General features: G+C 40.1%; 1 long non-coding RNA gene across 2 annotated transcripts; it reads left to right on the top strand.

Annotated features, from left to right (window-relative positions):
- The first annotated feature begins 2947 nt into the window (after positions 1-2947).
- On the top strand, positions 2948-16672 carry LOC145508915 (uncharacterized). 2 transcript variants are annotated; one of them, XR_014055685.1, is made up of 5 exons: positions 2948-3022; positions 3192-3414; positions 8641-8767; positions 11160-11319; positions 15104-15599. It is a non-coding gene; the product is annotated as an uncharacterized LOC145508915 (long non-coding RNA). The 2 variants fall into 2 exon arrangements; XR_014055686.1 differs by lacking the exons at positions 2948-3022; positions 3192-3414; positions 8641-8767 and adding an exon at positions 5551-5706 and having other exon boundaries at positions 15104-16672.
- Positions 16673-17580: the final 908 nt, after the last annotated feature.

Genomic DNA, 17580 nt, shown 5'->3' with positions numbered 1-17580 from the left:
TTTAATTTTTAAGATGAGCTATCTGAGGGTGAAGAAGCTGAGGAAAATTGGGAAAACAATCATAACTGAAATGCATAAAGGAACTTCACGGTTTGTTTAGTCTAGTCAGGGAGTACCAAATGGTAAGATCAAAATATACAAACAAACAGTTAAACCCTTTGTTTATTTTATTGATTCCATTCATCTGTTTCTTCATTCATGTAACAGTTTGTGCCTGCACTTTTTCACTGCAAAAATTTAAGTGGAATTTGACAAAACCTTGCTCTCAAAATACTTGCACACATTGTTGTGGGGGTGTGTGTGTGTGAGTTGGGACAGGGAGGGATGGTATCACATATAAGCCAGCAAGCAAGATATAAACAATTCTTCCTTTGAGCTTTACTTGGCTCTCTAACTTTCCATTAAAAAAAAAAAAAAAAAAGCCAAAGAACGATGTTTTTGAACTGTAGTGTTGGAGAAGACTCTTGAGAATCCCTTGAACAGCAAGGAGATCCAACCAGTTCATCCTAAAGGAAGTCAGTCCTGAATATTCATTGGAAGGATTGATGCTGAAGCTGAAACTCCAGCGCTTTGGCCACCTGATGAGAAGACCTAACTCATTGGAAAAGACCCTGATTCTGGGAAGGATTGAAGGCAGGAGGAGAAGGGGACGACAGAGGATGAGATGGTTGGATGGCATCACCAACTGAGTTTGAGCAAGGTCTGGGAGCTGGTGATGGACAGAGAAGCCTGGCATATTACAGTCCATGGGGTTGCAAAAAGTTGGACATGACTGAGTGACTGAACTGAACTGAACCTTCCATAATGCAATTGCACAGATAGTTTATGCCTATGCTAAGACACATATGGTTTTAAAGAAAACACTCCCTTCTATAAAGACAGTTTATTGCCTACTGAAATAGGAATGCAGGTTGCAAGGGGAGGGGACTGGATTAATCAATAGGTCCTATGCAATATCCTCAGTGACTTTTTAAAAGGAAGTATGGAGAACGAAGTTGTTAAAAGTATCCTTCCAAGAGAAAGCTTCTGAAATATGGGCAACATTAAGATCATTAATTTTCAGTAAATTAATTGAAGCTTCAGGAAGATTCACCTACTGAATTTACTCTCTTCTTAAACATATCATACAAAGTCACCTCTTTCCTCATCCCTGTGTGTGTGTTTGTCGTTCAGTAGTGTCTGATTCTTCTGCGACCCCATGAACTGTATTGCACCAGGCTTCTCTGTCCATGGAATTCTCCAGGCAAGAATACTGGAGTGGGTTGCCATTTCCTTCTCCAAGACATCTTCCCAACTGTGGGATCAAAGCTGGGTCTCCTGCATTGCAGCCAGATTCTTTACCATCTGAGCCTCCAGGGAAGCCCAAACACCCAGTGAGTGCCAAATTGGCAGCAGTATCTCTTTGTGACCCTGTAGATTGTAGCCCATCAGGATCCACTGTCCATGGGGGCTTCTCCAGGCAAGAATACTGGAGTGGGTTGCCATTTCCTTCTCCAGGGGGTCTTCCCCACCCAGGGACTGAACCCGGGTGGGTCTCCTGCATTGCAAGCAGATTCTTTACCATCTGAGCCACCAGGGAAGCCCTTCCTCATCTGTGGTCATCTGATCTCATTTCATTTCCAGGTTGCTCTATGTGAGGGCCATTTTCCCCTCTGCAGTGAAATTGGGACGCTGACCTAATCCATTCAGAAGGGTCTGGATGGGCTGCCAGGAGACGCATTGCTGTCCGGCAGTAACGTCCTGCCTGAACGCACACCATTAGGTAGGTAGGCAGCCACACGGTTTGGTTGATAGAGGTGCCTGTGACCCGTGTGACAGGGATTAATGGGCATCTATTCTCGGCACCATCCTTTACTGAACCTGAGGTCACCTTTGTTGTTTGCAGACACTCCCAGATCCCCCCCTCCCTGCCCTTGACGACACCGGCCTCTGCCTTTGGAGCCATCGATTCACCCTCACTGTCCTTCATTTGAAGTGAACAGTCAGAGAGAGGAGGGAGCAATGATAAATACGGAGCTGTTGATTTCTGAGAAGCAGGAAACCTCATGCTTGTGTTAAATATGACTCAAGGTCTTTATTGTGAAAGCCAGTGTTCTTGCACTCCCCATGTAAACACTGCTTTCTCTCTGGCCTCTGGTTTTCTCTTCCACAAAGAGATGGCACTGAAATAATCTCTTATGTGAATAAATGCTTTTCTAATCAAACTGAAGAGCCTCTTTGTGACATCCGTGTTACATCTTGGAAGGTGTTTTGATTTGATTGTGGCTTGTTTCTGCTGTTGTTTCTCAGGTAGTTTTGTTCTAAATGGTAAATTAAAGAGCTTCTACCTTGTTTTCTAAAGATAACCTCAAGCCACCAATACTCTGAGAGAATGATCAAGTTGTAGCTTAAGTACTCAGATCCTGCGGACTTATTGAGGTCATCATTTCTTGTTTGCTTCCATTTCAGGCCTCAAAGTCCTTGTTAGAAATCCCATTCTTGCCTTTTAGTGACCTTATAATGTGGCATTAAATAATCGGCAGTTCTGTCAGCCAGGCCATTTTTTTTTGTTACAAAAAGAAGATCTGATCAAAACTGTCTTATATGAAGCAAAATGCAATGTATTTTTCTCATCATTGAGAAGTGACTAAGTAGGCTTAGTTTCAGGCATGACTGGTCCAGCCAGGTGCTCAAAAGATGCTCTGTGGATTTTATTCATTTTCTCTGTCCTGAATCATGCCCTTTCAAAATTTACATGTTAAAGCCCTAACACCCAGTGTGACTGGATTTGGAGTTCTGGAGGTAATTGAGGTTAAATGAGGTCCTAAGGCTTGGGTCCTAATCTGATACAATTGACGTTCTTCCGAGAAGAAGAAGCGAGGTCTCTCTCACTCTCTCTCCGTGCCCCCCTCCCCCGCCTCGGGAAAGGCTATGTGAGGTCACAATGGGAGGGTAGCCTCTGAACCAGGAAGAGAGTTCTCACTAGAACCTGACTGTTCTGGCCCCCTGATTTCAGGTCTCCAGTGTCCACAACTGTGAAAAAGTAAATCTCTGTTGTTTAAGCCAAACAGAATATGGTATTGTTTTTTATGGCAGCATGGGCTGCCGTCTATGGGGTCGCACAGAGTCGGACACAGCTGAAGCGACTTAGCAGCAGCAGCAGCAGAGCTGGTTAACAGAGCTTTTCATTATGTGTTTCTTCCTTGTGACAGGTTAAAGGTCATGACAAATCATTAGCCACCACTCCCACTGACAACTGGAGTAGAGTTTCCATCCTCTTGAGCTTGAGCTTGCCTCAGTGACCTGTTTGGTAAGCGAGATGCAAAATAAGTGATGTTCTGGAACTTTCCAAGCTTGACCATAAGAAGAAGCCTTGTAGTTTTCTCCCAGTTTCTCCTGGAATACTCTGGGGGAACCTAGTCACCATGTAACAAGGTAAACTATACTGGCTTAGGGAAAAACATGGATTTAAAGATATAGACAGTGGAGGGAATTAGGTTAGATTTTGTGAGCAAGTATCAGGTATTATGTGTTACTTAATCCTTGGAAGGAAAGTTATGACCAACCTAGACAGCATATTAAAAAGCAGAGACATTACTTTGCCAACAAAGGTCCATCTAGTCAAGGCTATGGTTTTTCCAGTAGTCATGTATAGATGTGAGAGTTGGACTGTGAAGAAAGCTGAGTGCCGAAGAATTGATGCTTTTGAACTGTGGTGTTGGAGAAGACTCTTGAGAGTTCCTTGGACTGCAAGGAGATCCAACTAGTCCATCCTAAAGGAAATCAGTCTTGAATATTCATTGGAAGGACTGATGCTGAAGCTGAAACTCCAATACTTTGGATATCTCATGCGAAGAGTTGACTCATTGGAAAAGACCCTGATGCTGGGAAAGATTGAAGAGAAGGGGACGACAGAGGATGAGACGGCTGGATGGCATCACCGACTCGATGGACATGAGTTTGGGTAGACTCCAGGAGTTGGTGATGGACAGGGGGGCCTGGTGTGCTGCAATTCATGGGGTTGCAAAGAGTCGGACATGACTGAGCGACTGAACTGAACTGAATAAATAATAACAATGATGGTAATGTCTAATAGTGAGTGAGGTTCAATGTGTGTCAGAGAGTAATTAAGTGACTTACATAGATCTTTGTAAAATAAATACACAGATTAAAAAAATATATATATACTGGGTTGGCAACAATTTTCACTTGTAACATCTTACAGAAAAAAGCTGAATGAATGTTTTGGCCAAACCAATACTTTCTTAAAATCTATGGGATAAGAATTATTACTGTGGTCAGTTCAAAGACAGAGAAACTGAGGATTAAAAGCTAAATATCTTGACTGAAATTATTCAGCTGCTAATGGCAAAAATTAAGATTTGGCTGACTTGAGTCCTAGCTCTCTGCCACCACACAATTCTTGTCCTTGTTTTTCCTTGCTTCTTGGTTATGTTGGTATACTATCACCCACCACATTGGACTTGGTACAGAGTCTTGTCTGGTGCTTCCCAGGTGGGACTAGTGGTGATGAATCATCTGCTAATGCAGGAGACACAAGAGACATGGGTTCGATCCCTGGGTCCAGAAGATTCCCTGGAGTAGAAAATGGCACCCTATTCCAGTATTCTTGCTTGGATAATCCCATAGACAGAGGAGCCTGACAGGCTGCAGCCCAAGGGGTCACAAATTGTTGGACATGACCGAGTAACTCAGCACATACGCCTTATTGTATCTACTACCATTTTATTTATTGAACTGGACTTTTAAAAACAATGTTTTCATCTTATCCCAATGATTCTCAGAAGCAGATATTTTAGTCTTCACTGAGCAGAGAAGAAAGCTAAGTCTCAGGAAAGCACTGACTACTGGACATCATGTGTTAAGTCTGTACCGCTGTGTAGCCAGGCATCACTTGTCTCTTAGAGCTTTGGTTCTGTAAATCCCCTTCCTTTGGTTAATCTTAGAGCCTTCTCCTCTTTCATCACTACATGGAGTTGCTGAAGTTTCAGGAAGCTGTGAATGAGCTAAAGGCATCCCTCCTACAGTTGCTGTGCAAATTTGGATGGGAGTTCCCTCAAAGAGTGGAGTGTTTCATTTGTTCAATTCATCAAAGATCTGCCATCATTCATATCATGCACTGAGCTACCCACACCTTGACCTTATTCTCCCAGAGCAGCCTCCAGTTAAATCGAGCTGGGAATTTTCAGCTGAAGGGGAATGGGAAAAATAGAAGACAGAAAGAAGGAGAATTGAATGTCTGCTTGCTTCATTGCTCCAGTCCAGATCAGGCAGAGGTATCGGGATTTATTATTACAATCTTCCTTTGGTCTGAAAATCTGAGAGCTTATGAGCTGGAAAGTGGGTTGAGAAAGCAGATTACATATAGAAAACACTTTTAAAGCCACACTAGAAAATCTCTAATTCTATAGTCATATCTTTCTTTGAGACCAGCTTGACCAAGGTTGTTTATAAATAGACTGGTCTCCAAATGGTACCTGGACATTACAAACAACAAATCTATGTCATAGAACGGACATTTACCTTCCTGAGGAGACAGATCAGCACTGATGAAGGCAATGTGTGCACTGAAGTGGAAGTATGATATCTTTGGAGTTAAAGATAAAATTCTGAACGTTTTAAACTGCGAGAGTTGAGTAAATGGGCCAAGGATGGTGAACCTCAGTTTTCTTTCTATAAAACAGAGGTGAAGACATGTTTCATAAGGTAATTCATATATAAATTATCCCTAGCTACACATGACTTTCATGTTGTCTGAGTGAATGGTGGCTACTGTAAATTGTTAATGTAAGATTATTCTTATGATAACCCTTAAGTGTCTTTGAAATTGTATTTTTCTACTCAAAATTACATGAACAATAAGTTATTATGATAGTTCATTGACATTATACATAAAACAGGGATGTTTTCCTAGTTATGTCAAAGTCTAGAATACTTGCCAAAAATTATCATTGGTGTATTTGCAAACATGTATTTATGCATATTTATATATATAGTATTTATACATATGCATTTACACATATAGTATTTTATATATATAGTCCATCCATGTATCCAATAAATCATTCTTTATTCATATATTAGATTCTGTTATTTCATGGAAATTCTAGGCCCAAATAAATATAAAATCAATACCTAAGTTTATGACTAATATCGTAAGTTTTAGATTTATACTCAATTCTAAATCCTACCCCATTATTTACCAGTTTTGTGTCAAGGATACTTTTAACATGACTAAAAGACCACAGAATTTACAGTAGAACAGATGCAGAATTTTAAGTTAACAATTTAAAATTTAATGCAGATTTTTAAATTAATTAGTTCTGGTTCTCAATTTCCTCATGTATAAAACTAAGGAAAAATATCTAGAACCACACACTTATTTTGATAAAATAATAAGGTCTCTGCAATACTTAGCAGTTCTGACCTTATTAATAAAAGTATTCCAATAAATACTGACTATTATTTGAACTGTGGTGTTGGAGAAGACTCTTGAGAGTCCCTTGGACAGCAAGGAGATCAAACCAGTCATTCCTAAAGGAAATCAGTCCTGAATATTCATTGGAAGGACTTGATGCTGAAGCTGAAACTCCAATACTTTCGCCACCTAATGTGAAAAACTGACTCATTGGAAAAGACCCTTGATGCTGGGAAAGATTGAAGGCAGGAGGAGAAGAGGACATCAGAGGATGAGATGGTTGGATGGCATCACCAGCTCAATGGACATGAATTTAAGCAAGCTCCAGGAGTTGGTGAAGGACAGGGAAGCTTGGCGTGCTGCAGTCCATGGGGTTGTAAAGAGCTGGGCACGACTGAGCAACTGAACTGAGCTGAACTGAACTGAAATTAACTGAAGCACAAGAACACTGAGATATATGTGATCTTTATCACAATTTAACTACACTATGTGATCATATATAGATATAGATATGTATGATATATACAGGATATATGAGACATCCACATGGGCAGATGAACAGAGTTCATGTTTAAATCTGAGAAATGTTCCTCACTTTAACAAAAAATATACATGATGCTTTTTTTTTTTTTAATATCAAGCACATCTGGAAATTTCTCCTCACCTCCCCACATTTAACAGAGGATTGAGTTCGGCACCTACTTCTCTGGAACTGTAACTCCAAATTGAGAAAATCAATAATGCATCAGAGATGACAAGTGATGCTTGACTTTTGACTTGAGCAGGAGTTTTCAGCAGGAAGTGTGTGTGGGGGTGGGGAAGCGATTGTTGCAAACTGAGCGCCTCTCCTCCGTCTACACTGGCTGTTCCACCTCAGGCCTTCCCACTGTGGCCTGGAGAGCATCTGCTTCCATTTTAGTAGGAATTTACCCAAGAGAGGCCTACTCTCAGACTGTTGGTGCTAACTCTCCAAGTTCTTAAGTGTTGGGAAATGATTTTTCAAACTGTAGAGTTAATGCAAAGTTGCATTAACTTCATTGCAATTTTGCAGCCTCTATGTGGAGTGATTTATTCTTTTTTTTTTTTTTTTTGACTTCTGATTAGTAGTAGAGTATGTCCTGAAGCACAAGGCTGTGAAACTAAACTCTGGTCTCTCAGCAACTAGCAATGTGTTCAATACATTCTCACTGCCCATGGCCACATCACGGCTGTCCAGTAGACTAAGCTCAAGGAAGAGATGTGAAAAAGCTAATTGAACACACTTACAGTAAAGTCTTCATTGACCAGAAACTCAATTTAGAAACTTGAGTGTTTTTATTAGTTGTACCTACAAGGATGAGGGATTCAACCTTTCACATGAAAGCAGAAAACAAGTGTGCTCTTCTTCATCAGTGTATATTGTAACTCTTCTGTGTATTGTTCAAATCCCTTTATGATCTTCAGCCTATCTACTTTCCACAATTAAATTCCCTTGTATGCATGCCCCCTATACTCTGACTAGAGTATGTCCCCTATACTCTGACTCCAGTTGTTCAAACTTCCAAAACACACATGCTTTTCTTATCCTTGGACCAGAAAACATTCGTTTCTCTTCCTGCAACATCCTGGTGGTTTAGTTCGCTAAGTCCTGTCTGACTCTTGAGACCCCATGGACTATAGACTGCCAGACACCTCTGTCCATGGGATTCTCCAGGCAAGAATACTGGAGTTGGTTGCCATTTCCTTCTCCAGGGGATCTTCCTGATCCAGGGATTGAACCCAGGTCTCCTGCATTGCAGGCAGATTCTTTGCCAACTGAGCTATGAGGGAAGCCCTAAGCTCTTTGCATACTTGAAAACCATCTTCTGATTCTGAAGTCTCAGCTGCTTCTTCTCTGTGAAGCCTTATTGACCTCTAGTCCCCTGACCATAGTTGCTCAAAGACTTTGTGTGATCCTTGGATCTTACATAGTCAGCAACCAAGGCTTTTATTCACATTCCTTTGTAATCACTGTTTTAAACATATGTCTTCCCAATTAGCTGGTAAGCTCATCTAAGGCAGAAGGTATATCGTATTGATCTCAGAATCTTCAGGGTAGTGGTTTGTCCAACATTTAATACATACTGTTCTTGACATGTAATCTAAATAAAGATTACATATTTTCATACATGTATCTCCCTTCTGTGACCCCTAATTAAGCATTTCATAACTGCCAAAATGAGAATGTTTTATGATTTTGACAGAGCCTATCGGTTATGCGAAAATCAAGCTAGCTATCTTCTATCACTGGCTTCATCAGCAGCAATTAAGATGAAGTACTGAGACCTTGCTAGAAATAAAAATTGAAGTTGATGATAAACACTATGAAGGGTAAGCAGATCATCTCTTTTCCATATTAAATAAGAGCTGCACATTTCAGGAAGCAAATCGCCATCGTGTTGAAAAATCAATCCCATTAGAGCTACTACTTGATAACCAGGTCTGTGTTCATGACTAACTCTAAACTGTGCTGGTGCCTCAAATGTCACAGAGCAGAACAGCTTCCTACATTTTTTCCTGATTGAGATGAGACTGCTAGATTTGTCTAACCATATTTCACCCTTTGCTTGATAAATAACGTTGGGAGTTAGATGAAATTCTTCTCTTTTTGAAGATCCGTGAAAGAACTTGCAAAGTGCTATTTCCTGAGGGTGCTGGAGTGGTGAGAGGGAAGAAGAACATATTCAATAAAATTGAGGCATGGTATCGATAGCTTTCTAATGTATTTGAAACTGAATGGGAGGAACAGGATACGAAGATTTGTTCATTTATGAAACATACATCTTGTGGACATTCCCGGACAGGCTTTGGGCTGAATGATAGTTAACAAAATGAATAGGACACCATCCCTCTCCTTAGAAAGACCGCAGTCTAGTGGACAAGGCAGACACAGCCCAAAACTGAAAAGGCAGCATGGGAAGATGAAAGCAAGAACAGGATGCTATAAAAACAAGAAGGTTAATTTGCCTAATTAAACAGCAAGTTGAGATTCAAACCCACGACTGTCTGACTGATTAGGAGGAAGAGTGAAAACTCATATTCATCAGGCTGTTTAAAAATTCTCATTTGATACCAACTCATATCCTGTACTGTTTCTCATTATTTTTATAACAATTTCCTGTATGTTTTTTCCTTTTTGCGCAAAGCATTATCAAATCCATTAAAAAGAGAACACAGAATCTTCCAAAATGCAATATACTACAATTAGGGAATCCACCTTTCTGAAGGAAAAATGATTCAAGACACAGATACTGTGGCAAGATATTCACTCCTCTCAGAGACAAACTCTTGCCTGGAAAATCCCATGGATGGAGGAGCCTAGTAGGCTGCAGTCTATGGGGTCTCTAGGAGTCGGACACGACTGAGCGACTTCACTTTCACTTTTCACTTTCATGCATTGGAGAAGGAAATGGCAGCCCACTCCAGTATTCTTGCCTGGAGAATCCCGGGGATGGGGGAGCCCGGTGGGCTGCCGTCTATGGGGTTGCACAGAGTCGGACACGACTGAAGTGACTTAGCAGCAGCAGCAGCAGAGACAAACTCAACCACTAAACACAGACAAGCTTTTTGTCAGGGCTGCGGAATACAGATAGAGGTAAAAACTTGACTGTAGACAGACTGTCAGGGTTAGAGACTGCAGGGCTTGATCAGAGAAAGGCAATTAGTGCCAAAGTGAACTTGCAGCTGTCACTTTCTTAAAATGAGATGATACGATATGAAGAACGGAATCAGTCCCTGTAGTGCTTTTCTTTTAACAAACTGAGTCTTTAAATGCCTGCTGGCTTTCACTTTCAAACTCTGAAATTCCTAGGACTGAGAAAATTATGTTTCATTATCTCCCTTCCACAGTTTTTCCTTGTCCCTCCAATCTCCCCCCTAGAGTGGTGCATTGGAATTGCTTTGTCAAGAACCTGTAGTTTCTGTTAGAGGTTGCACTTCAATTTCATGGTATTCAGGGAAGGGGTAATTATTCACTTGGCTAGCAATACAACAGAAAGAGGAAAGCAGAGCCTTTGACTATTAAATATGTATGGATTATTACATATAAACTGGAGCTTAAAATCAGCAGTGCTCAGAACCAAACAAGTGCCTGATTATGCTTGGGTTGTAGGGTCCTAAAGCTATGCTACCAGACAGATTACAAAAGCAGTTGAAATTAAAAGAGGTTAACATTTCAAATGAAGGCGGGAAACAGGTGAAAAGGAGAAAGTGCCTGACCAGCACTTGTTCTTCACCCATTGGGAACCACCCCTTCTCTGCTTTACTTGACCCCGACTGCCCATAATCCCTGAGGTCACCTGACCCTGACTACCCATAATCCCCTGGTATGACACAGTGTCTCACCAAAGCTCCCCTTTCCACACTCTCACCCTCACTCAGACAAGATTTCCTCCACACCCTGACAGCCAGACCACTTCTCTCCATCTCCAAATACAACCCCAGAATCAGTGTCTTGAGAATCCCGGTCTGCTCACCAGGACTGGGGCCCCTCCCACTCCTGGGCTGCCTCCACGCTCTGCTTCTAGGTATTTGGCCAGAATACAACCTCATCCTAGCTTCCTTCCTACATCCAGAAAGAACTTTAGGGCAGAAGCTATACCTTTGTGTTGCAAGAAGTTCAACCCAGATAGAACTTACCAGGGGCCAAAGAGGCTACAAGAAGCATATGTGTCAGCCATGAACAGTTGAGAATAAAAGAATTTTGCTTTTGGCTTTAATTTAGGAAAGAAAGGGGATTCCAACTGGCATTAATGGTAAAGAATCCACCTGCCCATGCAGGAGACTCAGGTTTGATCCTTGAGTCGGGAAGATCTCCTGGAGGAAGAAATGGTGACCCACTCCAGTATTCCTGCCTGGGAGAATCCCACGGACAGAGGAGCCAGGTAGGCTATAGTCCATGGGGTCAAAAGAGTCGGAGACAATTGAGCTTCTGAGCACTAGGGAAGAAAACATAGCACAGCTTGAAAGCACAGGAAAGCCATATATTCAGTCATTTGTTTAGCTGCACTGGGCTGGGAGAGCATCTGTCACAGGAGCAGTTATGTCTTCAGCACATTCTCCAGAAGGGATCGTTTTTTTCAACATTTTTAAAATGGTATGTTGGCCTGTTGATGAGAGGATAGTGCAAAGTGCAAGCATTTTGTACAAACTCCAGTCTCTTTGGCCCAAATTCATCTTGTATCTCCAAGCATAATGGACTGATGTAAAGTAATCAGCCTCCAATTAAAATAAATAAATTAAAAAATAAATAAATAAATAAAAACCTAACAAAATGTCTTTAGTCACAGAAAAACAGTTTTTTTAAAAAAACTAAACTACTTTTTCTTTCATCCCAGTCAATCTCTCTCTTTCTCCCACCCTCTTTCTTTAAAGCATTACCTTGGGATCCTTGATTCCTTCAGGACTTATCTGTGTCACAATGGGCAGTTCTGTAAGCTATCTACGTGTTCATTCTTGACCTGCCAAAGGGAAGCCAACACCATCCACATCAGGCACCCTCTGCCCTCACCCATATCCTGCTTCTGGAACCTCACCAACCAATTTTATTTGAACAGTGGTTCTACAGACCACTTGGTTCATAAACCAAGAGTTTATGACATCAGGATAACCAGATATAATCTAAGGGGAATCACAAATAGAATTTTTTTTTATATATAGAACATTAGAGAAAAACAAGTAACTACATTGAATGTATAAAACCACAGCTATCCATTAATTTCCTATAGCCTTTTATGGATGACAAATGAATTTTAAAAATTGCAAGATATCCTCTTGGTAACAAGAGATTTTACTTCCACTGAATCCAACTGGTATTTTCGGGAAAAGGTGCTTTTTCTTCCAATATCTTTAATCCGAGGATTTGTCACCAGGGAACAAGGCTACATGGGGAGAGAAGAGGATTGTGGACACTTGCAGTGAGATTGTGCAATTTAGAGATTAATACATTTTTTCTCTCCATCACAGAGTGATTGTTAAGTTAGAGGGCCCAGAATAACGGAAGTCATTTTATTTTCAAATCAATCACTGGTCACATTTTAACCTGATAAACTTTTACAGGCTTTTATTTTAAAGAGAAAAAATAAAAGGGGAAGAGTTATATATTAAAAATATTTACTGTTTTCCTGATTCTTTTATTAGCATCAGAAAGACAAAAAAAAAGTGCTTACCAATAAGGGCTTGGTTAAGTAAGCACTGATTTTTAATTGAATGAAAGATTATTCAGCTACCAGAATTACAATTTTGTGAATGCTTTCTGCTTAAAACTTCTACAAACATATGTTTGTCTATCTCTTATGAAAAGATTAAGGATAATTATACTATTGCATGTTGTTTTGCTAGCATGGCATTTTGATAAAGAAGTACAGAAGAAATCTGGGGTTGCAGAAGTCTACTGTCAAATACAAACTTCCATGTTATATTTGACATATTCATTCAAATGAATGAGACATAGGTTTGGAATCTGTAAAAAGGGAATAATGTTCTCCATTCTGGTCAGGGTTTAGAGCAAGAAAGAAAAAAAAAATGCTCTAGATCTTTTAAACAGGAAGCAATTTAACACAGGGAATTAGTGTGTTAAGTGTTAGTCGCTCAGTTGTGCCCGACTGTTTGGGACCCCGTGGACTGAATCTCACTAGGCTCCTCTGTCCATGGGGTTTTCTAGGCAAGAATACTAGAGGAGGTTTTCATTTCCTTCCCCGGGGGATCTTCCCAACCCAGGGATCTAACTCAGGTCTCCTGCATTGCAGGCTACCATCTGAGCCACCCAAACCAAAACAGAAGTGACCCATGAGGGGTCACTACCTCTGAGGCAATCACTGGACTTATGTCAACAGCTCAAGCTGAGAATAGAGAAGACACTGTTGTCACTGAAGTGTTTACAACGTTCCCCTATGCCAAGAAGGTGGATAATCAACACTAGTGACGAGGCCGCTCAAAACTTCACATTTCTGTGTTAAAGCTTGGCATTAAAAAAAAAAAAAATTACATTGAAATATGGTCTTTGATGGGGCTTCCTATGTGGCACTAGTGGTAAAGAAATTGCCTGCCAATGGAAGAGAAGTAAGAGACACAGGTTTGATCCCTGGGTCAGGAAGATCCCCTGGAGGAGGAAATGGCAACCCACTCCAGTATTCTTGCCTGAAGAATCCCATGGACAGAGAAGCCTGGTGGGCTTCTCTGGGGGTCGCAAAGAGTCGGACACGCCTGAGAGACTGAGCACACTCGCACACATGATTTTTTGATGATTTTTGATCTACTCTTTTCACCAAATATCACATAAGCATATTTTGTTGATAAAATGTGTTTTATATCCAGAATCCATTTTGAAAGAAGTCAGTAATATGTCATTTAAAAATTTTTAACTTGTTTGGCTATAAAGAGATTGAAAAGAAGGTGAAAGCAACCAGTCCACAGACTCAGAATCCTAGCTTCTCCTCTATCAGTAAACAAATGGAAAACAATTTAGCACATGACTGCACAAAGTAGAATCTCAACAACTATTTGTTTTCATTGAGAAATGTAAATTAGTAACTACCATGAGTGGCCAAAAAAAAAAAAAAAAAAGAGAAGCAAGGTACACATGATGCTCCCTCAAGGCAGAATACAAATTAGAAAGGTGAACTAAAATGAGAGTAAGTGGTGTAAGTTTTATTTAAAAAGAGAATAACTAATCAGCTGTAATTAATATTTTTAATAACTAGAGAGATCAGATTTATAGGTCACCCCTGAATTAATTTATCTTGTCTTCCATTCAGTAAACCATGCATTTATTCATTCATTCATTGTTAGACTTTTACAATCATAACAGTTTCTTTAGAAAACATAATCATGATATGAAGAGTATACTTTAAAAACATAATCATGATATCAAGAGTATATATCTTTAGTTATGTGCTTCTTAGATGCTAGCCACAGCCAAGTTCATTATATATGCTCTTTGAAAAACATCTAATAATGCAACAAGATAGCTTTATTATTTTCCTTGTATACAATGTATAATCAGAAGCCTAGAACAATCCATTTATTTATTCTATCTAAATTATTCAGTGCTTACCACGTATAAGACTATGAGCCAGAACCTGGGGACTCAAGAATGAAATGCGCAGAATACCTGCCCCTATGGGGCTTGCCTGGTGTCTCAGTGGTAAAGAATCTGCCTGCCAATGCAGGAGACACAGGAGAGGCAGGTTCGATTCCTGAGTTAGGAAGATTCCTCTGGAGGAGAAATGGCAACCCACTCCAGTGTACTTGCTTGGGAAACCCCATGGACAGAGGAGCCTGAAAGGCTATGGTCCGTAGGGTCCCAGAAGAGTTAGACATGATTTAGCAGCTAAACAACAGCAACGACCTGCCCTTATGACACTAACCATCTACTGGCAGATATAATTAAATGAATCTGCAAGCGACTGCCATAGGTTGAGAGTTTAAGAGTTTGAATGGGGAGCTTCCCTCAACAAACATTTTGGTAGAAAGGGAGGAGTATTTTCGCCAGTAAAATATATCCAATTTCCATCCTCTAGCCAGAAGCATTAGTGAACCCTTGATTAAAGATACTGTGATTTCATTAGTCAGATCAGTCTAAATAGGGCCTACAGCATTTCCCAATTAATAGATCAGCAGTAATCAGTGGCTAATTATTCCCTTGACTACAGTTGATTTCCCCTTTAGGTGGGGAATGAGCAGGAGGAGCCGGAACCTCAGTCACACAGCATAGGAATCTGAAGCCAGTGGCACCAGAGATCGTGACGGCAAATGGGACTGTGGGAAAGAAGGCAGGAGATGGTATCAGGAGGCCCAGAAGAGAAATGGAGTCACAGATAAGGAATAAAAGACAGAATCATAGAATTAAAGTCAGACTGTATCTTAGAGATGATGGAGTCCAACCTCCTCAATGGAGAAAGCAGACCAAGAAATACAGATACTCACACCAAGCACTACACCTGCCCTCGGACAACTTAGGATCCTCAGAGAACTGAGGGGAGGGTATACATCCTCCCTGACGTTTGAAGGGGTCGTGTTCCAAGAAAAAAGTGTAAAGAGAAAATGCATTTAACATAGAGAGCCTACAGAACATTGGCTTGACCTAGCCTGCCGTAAATGTGCTCAGAACACTAACATTAGCCAACGTCTATTTTATAATAAAGTGCTGAACATCTCATGTAACGAACTGAATATTTCACTGAGAGTGAAGGACAGAATGGTCGTCTGGGTACAGGATGGTTGTAGGTGTATCGGCTGCTTACCCTGCTGATCTAGTGACTGATGGGGCCGCTGTTCAGAGTCAGGAGAGTGCATGGCCATGTGTCACTAGGCCCAGAAAAGATCTAAATTTGAAACTTGAAGTACAGTTTCTAATGAATGTGCATGGTTCTCACACCATCATAGATCTCAATATCATAAATCGAACCATCCTAAGTTGGGGGCCGTCTGAGTTTGATCCCAGCTTCTCCACTCACTAGCTGTGTCACCCCAGGCAGATTTATAAAGTTTCCTTTGTACCAGATTCCTTATCTGTAAAATTAAAAACAAAGGTAAATACCTCACAGAGTTGTTGTAATCGAGACATAATTAAATAAATATGAAGCCCTTAGAATAAATTTCAAGTGTTTACCATTAATTAAATGTTAATTGTTTTAGTAAACATTATTATTATGATTACTGTGATTTATCCTCCTATCACTACAGTCACTGCTTTGTTCATCATTACTGTTTTCAAGTATAAGTTAGATTCATTCACTCAATAATTATTTACCAAGCACCTTCTCTGTGGCAAACTGGAAGATGTAGATCATCCCTTCGGGGACCTTCTTGCCTACAGCAGAAATAGAAACAAAAATAAAATCCTGTTTCCTACACAAAGCACAATGTTATAATATTTTCAAAATTATTATAGAGAGGAAGAAGAGTACAGAAATATGGCATCTAATTTAAGCCATGGAAGGGGAGGACCCAAGAGTCTATTTAGAAAAACATTATGTTTAACTTGCTCATGATTACAGAAACATGAAGTAGGGATGCTAGAATGTGAATGCAGGAAGCCTACTGTCAGGATCCCTTCTCATGATCACCACACTCAAGAGTCTCCCAGTCTGTGATGAATTGACTTTATTGGAATCAAAAATTGAAGTACATAATGATAAGCATGGGGATGGGGATCAGGAATCAACTCACCTTAACATGTCTCTTTGTTACAGTCAGAATTTAATTCCCACCAAAGAAAATGTTTTTACCCACCTTATCCTGTATCGTTCTGAATTAAATCATGCTTCACGAAATAATTTATGAGGGCTCATAAAGGCAGGCTCATTTAAAATAACATCATTAACAAGCTGTTTGGCCAATGTTAAAGGAAAGTATAGACACTTGAAATTTCTTAATCAACCTCTGGGAAGGTAGCACCCTAAGATCATGCAAATCAATTGAATCAAAGTAAGTGAGAAAATTAGAGAGATCGGCTGAATGCCTCCCTGTCATTTAGATTTATACATAACATCCATTTATATAGAAACAGCTATATGCCAGCCACTGTACTACACTCTCAAAATTAGTCACCTTGATGAAGTGTTGAAGTAATATTGTCCTCACTGTACTGATTAAATAAATCTGCTCAGAGGAGTTATTAATTTGTTTAGAGTCACAGAGACAGGAGATAGGTAACCCAGGATTAAAAACTAGAATATATGATTCTCAATGTGGTGACTGTTATTCTACTACACTTAAAATTTTTCATCACAAAATAATTTGAACATCTATTGATAGGAACTAGTGTGAGTCTAATTTGTATGGGTAAAACAGGGAGCTAGAAGCTATACTGGCCTAGTTTACACAGCTTTCTGTCTTAGTCAGTTCTGAAAGTCTATTTGCAATAGAGAAGAACAAATCTGACTCCATATTGGGTATGTTACATTAACATTTGCATTCTATTACTTTTGCTCTGAGTTAAGATTATTGGCTATAGCCTGAAATATACGGGATAACCCTTCTCAAGGCTCTGACCTTTAAGGGTATGACACTTTTCCATTCATACAGAGATAAAAAAAAGTTGAAGAACAGAGAATAGCCTTGTTGCCTCGTTGGAGATTTACAGGAACATCACAACCTGACCTATGTAGATGACTGCAATAACAAAGAGCTCCAAAGCCAAG

This window comes from Giraffa tippelskirchi, chromosome 6 (genome assembly GCF_054371585.1).
Source record: "Giraffa tippelskirchi isolate mGirTip1 chromosome 6, T2T-mGirTip1v1.2.pri, whole genome shotgun sequence".
NCBI lineage: Eukaryota > Metazoa > Chordata > Mammalia > Artiodactyla > Giraffidae > Giraffa > Giraffa tippelskirchi.
Note: the sequence above shows the minus strand (reverse complement) of the source record. Positions and strands in the feature narration are given on the sequence as shown.